The sequence below is a fragment of the Misgurnus anguillicaudatus genome, chromosome 6 (assembly GCF_027580225.2).
Source record: "Misgurnus anguillicaudatus chromosome 6, ASM2758022v2, whole genome shotgun sequence".
NCBI classification, from domain to species: domain Eukaryota; kingdom Metazoa; phylum Chordata; class Actinopteri; order Cypriniformes; family Cobitidae; genus Misgurnus; species Misgurnus anguillicaudatus.
The window spans coordinates 19,457,501-19,463,142 of record NC_073342.2 but is presented as its reverse complement, the minus strand read 5'-3'; the positions used below and the strand labels follow the sequence as shown (position 1 = coordinate 19,463,142).

Sequence of the window (5,642 nt, the reverse complement as noted above, 5' to 3'; positions counted from 1 at the left end):
AATAAGTAATTAAATACTTTTTGGAGAGAGTATTTTGTACAGTAATCTAATTACATGACTAAAGATGATCATAACATACCATTACTAAACATTAAATATATTATATGCATGACATATATGTCTGTCAACTGGAAGAAATTGGGTTTAAAGTGTGTTTCGATAGGGTCATGGGCAATAGTTTTTGGTGTCTTTTGCACAATAACATTGTTATTATGTTATTATTATCATGATTCATGTCATATTTTTATGATCTTTTAAGGACATTTTGAATTTGTGCTATATATTTTTCTACTGTGTTGTTTCACCATTTGATGCCAAATGCACAAAAAATGGTCCCAAGCGTCACTGGGTAACTTTCAAAAAGTCCCTTATGTATATCTTAGGTACAGTATACCTATGCATATTTCAACCTAATATCACGAAATTACTCGCCTATAGTCACGTAAATTATTGAGTGACGTGACACGGTTTTCCGCCTTTTTGCGTGAACATGTCACGTATTTCTGTTTACGTGTCACTGTCACATATTTGTTACTCAACTGTTTTGTCCTATTCTTACTATTGTCGCTTTGGTTTAGGGTTAGATTTACATAAATGACATCCTAACCCAAACCCAACTCTAACCCTAATGCCAGGGGACAATGATTTAAAAATCGTAAAATATAAAAAAATAATGAAAAAAGGTATAAACCACCACTTAAAGTGACATCCTAACGCAAACACCAAATCCAACCCTAAACCGAAGCGTCAATGGTTTGAAAATAGGACAAAGCAGTTGAATAACAAATATGTGACAGTGACACGTAAACGGAAATGCTTGACATGTTCACGCAAAAAGGCAGAAAACCGTGTCAGTGTCACGCATAAGACCCACACATTTACATGACTATAGGTACATCATTTGGTTGCCAAATTTGTATACATTCAGTACAAATATGCCAACGCTATCGCAAGAGAATTCGTACATATTTTACAAGTTGGCTAATTTGTATTAATTCATATGACCACATTCGTAGGTTTTGGTACGATTTGCCTTGACCTCTGTGACGTTGAGGTTAGGTGTGGGGTTAGGTTAACTTCGTATGAATTGATACGAATTAGCCAACTCGTAAAATATGTACGATTTCTCGTGAGATCAGGCTAAATATGCACTCTTTGGCACACTGTGTACCTCTGAGGTACTATTATGCACTCGTCAAGTGCAAAGGTGTACTTTTTGAAAGGGTACAGCCCAGTAATAGCTAGGGGCCATTTTCTGAATACAGTAGGTATCTACTGTATCTTTCTCTGCCCATTGACTGTATTATGACTCACCTGTTGGTCATTATTAGGGTTTATTAGCATAGTAGATTAAATTAGTTACATTATTGTCAAAATGAGTCTTTATCTGCGCCTCAACTACAGCCGCTGTATCTTATTTGTATAGATGTTTTGACATCATAATAAAGCACCGGCATATCCGCTGTGTCTCTGATGTGGATTTTTCTTTGTTATCAGTCTCCATTCTGATGACTATAGAGCTAAAAAAAATCAGACTGCACCTCGTACTCAGTGCCCTGAATCGATTACATCATCGTGCTTACGTCAAGCCAAGCTACTGCACTGGCATGCGCTGTGCTCCCATTTCCAAAACCACTGGTGCTAGTGAAAATCTAACAACCATACTGGATTGCTCTGTACTTAAACTCTGAAATGGGCACAACATCACCCAGTTTCAAACCAGTTTAACCAGTGTGAGTTTATTCGTTTTTGGTCGACGGCTTGCAGACCGAGCGCATGTGCTGTGGTATAGCCAGCAAAACTTTGCAATGCGGTGCCTTTGCCATGACGTCATTCCCTTCCTCCTCTTCCTCGTCGCTGATGAAGATGAGGGGCGTGGATGGATGAAGTTTTGCTTGTCCTCGGCTGCCCTCCTGCAACGTTTTTTTCCCAATGCCCTCCAGTGCATGATGGGAATGGGAATAGAGAGGAAATTATGAATGAATCAGCAGCCATTCTTAATCTCATCTCTTTCTCTCTCACTCCCCCCACCCCAACATCTGAAAGAAAAAACGCTGTTGCCGTGCAGATTATAGCCTGTAATCCTCAGGCAGGGTGAGTATGAATGACAGTACACAGTTTCTGTACAACCCCCCAACACGCGCACATTTAAATTGATGTTTTAAGCTTCCACATATGGCAACAAAATCCACTAATACCCTCCAGCATCCTTTTCTTCCCCCATTTGTGCTTCATCAGAGAGGAGAGCACTGATGGTTCCTGGGTATCTGCATCCATTCAGAAAATAGCTTGCCAGGAAGGGGGGGGGGGATGGGGTCGGTTCATACCGCAGCGTGTTAGTGTGAGAGAGAGGACTGCTTGGTGAATGAAAGGATGTATGTGAGTATGTGTATGAGATTATGCGTACTTCAGCATCCTGTGGAGTTTGGCCAATCCCATCTCATGAGGCAGTTCCTAAATCCAGCATCTTCTTAGAGAACCACTGAAAATAAGCAAAAGAGGATCTCAACATCATTGTAAATGGCCGTCTGAATTTTAATAAAAAGTGACCTTGCTTTGATGAGTCCCCTGTTGGTTCGAGGGCCCTATGCAGTGTGTATATAACTTATAGCTACAACCCGGGACCCAAGACAAATAACAAGAAACATAAAGCTCATTTTCTCAAAGGCAAAATCTGGCATTGTTGGCTCATACGTGCCTATCTGTAAAGATGATGGGCAAAACTGCTTTAGCTGGGAGCTTTGCACATACCAAGAGTGTATTTTTTACAGTGGCATCCTATGCGATGTGACGTATTCCCCTATTGCAAAGTGCGCTGCAATGTATTTCCAAGAAAGGTAACCCAGATGTAATCGTACTGGAATCGGCTGTGTCTTAGAGAGTCAAATTGTGCATTGAAGCGATATAAATGCGTTTGTCTTCCGCATGATTCATCTAACAGAATGAATCAGGCAAAAGCACACTGTACCCCCTACAGTCTTTGCTTTTTCCGAACGTGATTCTTTTTCTGTCACGTTGAACAAATGTTATTTTGATAAGGGTTATATTTGTGCACGTTTGCTGGTGGATGAAATGACATCATCCCTCACTTATACTCAGCATGTCATTAGGAGCCAGTGGACAGGATGCTATCAATTGATTGGCTATTGCGACCCCTCCATGTCATTATTGACTGTCCATTCTGTGTCCACGGGAAGTTAATTGGTCTGGTTCGGTACAGTAGACATGTCATCATTATCCTGATGGACAGAACTGGATTGTAAGAGATTATGTCCAAAGATTTTGTGTTACAGGTTGTTATAATTCCACGTGGCTGCTATGTGAATTAAACTGCATAAGATTTCAATAGGACACCAACTCTCATTTCAATTGGGCATGTCTCTTTTGGTTCATTTCATTTTTTTGCAGTGTGAATTCACTCATGTGTTACCATGGATATGCCTGCCGTGGTCGGTGATGTCAGGAGTCTGCAGCCTGCTATGGTGTGTTATGATGGTACATGGCGCCATCTGCTGGACAAAGTGGTGTATATTTGAACGTCACATACATTTAAGGAAATTTTAAAGGGATAGTTCACCTAAAAATTAATAATTTACTCACTCTCATGTTGTTACAAACCTGTATACATTTCTTTTTTCTGATGAACACAAAGGAAGATATTTTGAGAAATGTTTGTAACCAAACCGTTTGTATTATTTTTTCCTACTATGGAAGTGAATGGGGGTCCATAAACAGTTTGGTTACAAACATTCCTCAAAATATCTTATGTTGTTATGTTTGTTTCTCAGAACAAAGAAATGTATAAAGGTTTGTAACAACATGAGAGTGAGTAAATGATGACAGAATTTTGATTTTTGGGTGAAATATCTCTTTAAAGACGTTTAAATTAATTATGCAACAAAGACAGTCAAAGTAAAACAGATGCAAAAGAATTGCAGCTTATTAGAAACAAAACTTTTATTAAATCTAAGTCCACATTGTAAATGTTATTTATTACGTCTTTGAGTTGTTAGCCTGTAATATAGTATACTGCAGTAGGCTACATTTCCTAGATACTTACCATAGTAAATATTAATGTATTTCAATAATTCACTAGTTAATGCTACATTAAGTGTAGTAATTATTAGAATATTCCACAATTTACTATAGTAAATACTAATGTATACTACAGTATTTCTTCATGTGGGAGAGTTGCATAAAGGGACAATAAGAAGGATTTACCCCCATCTAGTGGTGAAATTGTATTTTGCATTCAAATGAATAGTGCCCTCTAGCGCCTTGTCCATTTCAGCTAGTTCACGTGTTTTGAATGAAAACGCATTGTTGAAACGCGTTAGTAGGCTAGTGCTTTTTCTCATTACAAAAAGTTTTTTAAAGGGATACTAAATTTTTTTAAAATATACTCATTTTCCAGCTCTTCTAGAGTTAAACATTTGATTCTTACCATTTTGGAATCCATTCCAGCTAAACTCCGGGTCTGGCCCTACCACTTTTAGCATAGCTTAGCATAATCCATTGAATCTGATTAGACCATTAGCATCGTGTCTAAAAATAAATAACCAAAGAATTTCGATATTTTTCCTATTTAAAACTTGACTCTTCTGTAGTTACATCGTGTCCTAAGACCGACGGAAAATTAAAAGTTGCGATTTTCTAGGCAGATATGGCTATCAACTATACTCTCATTCTGACGTAATAATCGAGCTGTAACATGGCTTCAGTAGGCGTAGTGATATTAAGCAGCGCCTGAAAATAGTCCCCTGCTATTGAAAGTAACCAAGGGGACTATTTTCAGGCACTACATAATATCATTGCCCTGCCTGCAGCCATGTAATGGCAGCAAAAGTCCTTGATTATTATGCCAGAATGATATCGGCCTAGAAAATCGCAACTTTTATTTTCCGTCAGTCTTAGTACTACAGAACAGTCAAGTTTTAAATAGAAAATATCAAAACTCTTTCGTTATTTTTGAACGCGATGCTAACGGTCTAATCAGATTCAATGGATTATGCTAAGCTATGCTAAAAGTGGTAGCGCCAAACCCGGAGATCAGCTGAATGGATTCCAAACGGTAAAAATCAAATGTTTAACTCTAGGGAAACTGAAAAATGAGCCAATGGAGTGTCCCTTTAAGATTTTGCAAATTTATTTGCTGTTTTTAACCATTTAAATTTGTATATATATAAACATTTTTCTGCGATGTGAAAAACTGACAACATATTTAATATTAGACTTTACACAGACTTTAAGTAAAATTATATCAAACTGTTTATTGCTTTGTTGTTGTTGTTTGTTAACAGGTCATTGTCTAGTACCGTGTATCAATCCAATGGGGCCTTTGTGAACACAGTCTTTAAGACTTATGCAGTTATTTTTCAAATGTAATTGTGAAGTCTGCATAAAACTAGCATTGCCAAAGAAAGGGGTCTAGCTAATACCCACTTCAAAGTAAGTATTACGCAATACCCACTTCAAAGGTAGGAGCTCATTTTATTATAACTTCTTCTAAAACAATCCAGGGAATCAATGTTGACAAGTAATTGGTCCATTTAAACCCACAGAAACCTCACTGCATACAGTATGGTGCTTAATCACATACAGGCTGTTATAAATTGGTTTTATGGTTTTGCTTGAATGAAATT

General features: G+C 37.8%; 1 long non-coding RNA gene across 2 annotated transcripts in view; it reads right to left on the bottom strand.

Annotated features, from left to right (window-relative positions):
* Positions 1–830: 830 nt before the first annotated feature.
* LOC129433591 (uncharacterized) overlaps positions 831–5,642 on the bottom strand; it is a 101,719-nt gene continuing 96,907 nt past the window's right edge. For both annotated transcript variants that reach the window (XR_008640423.2, XR_008640422.2), the window contains exon 5: positions 831–2,482. This is a non-coding gene — a long non-coding RNA (uncharacterized lncRNA). The remainder of the gene's footprint in view (positions 2,483–5,642) is intronic.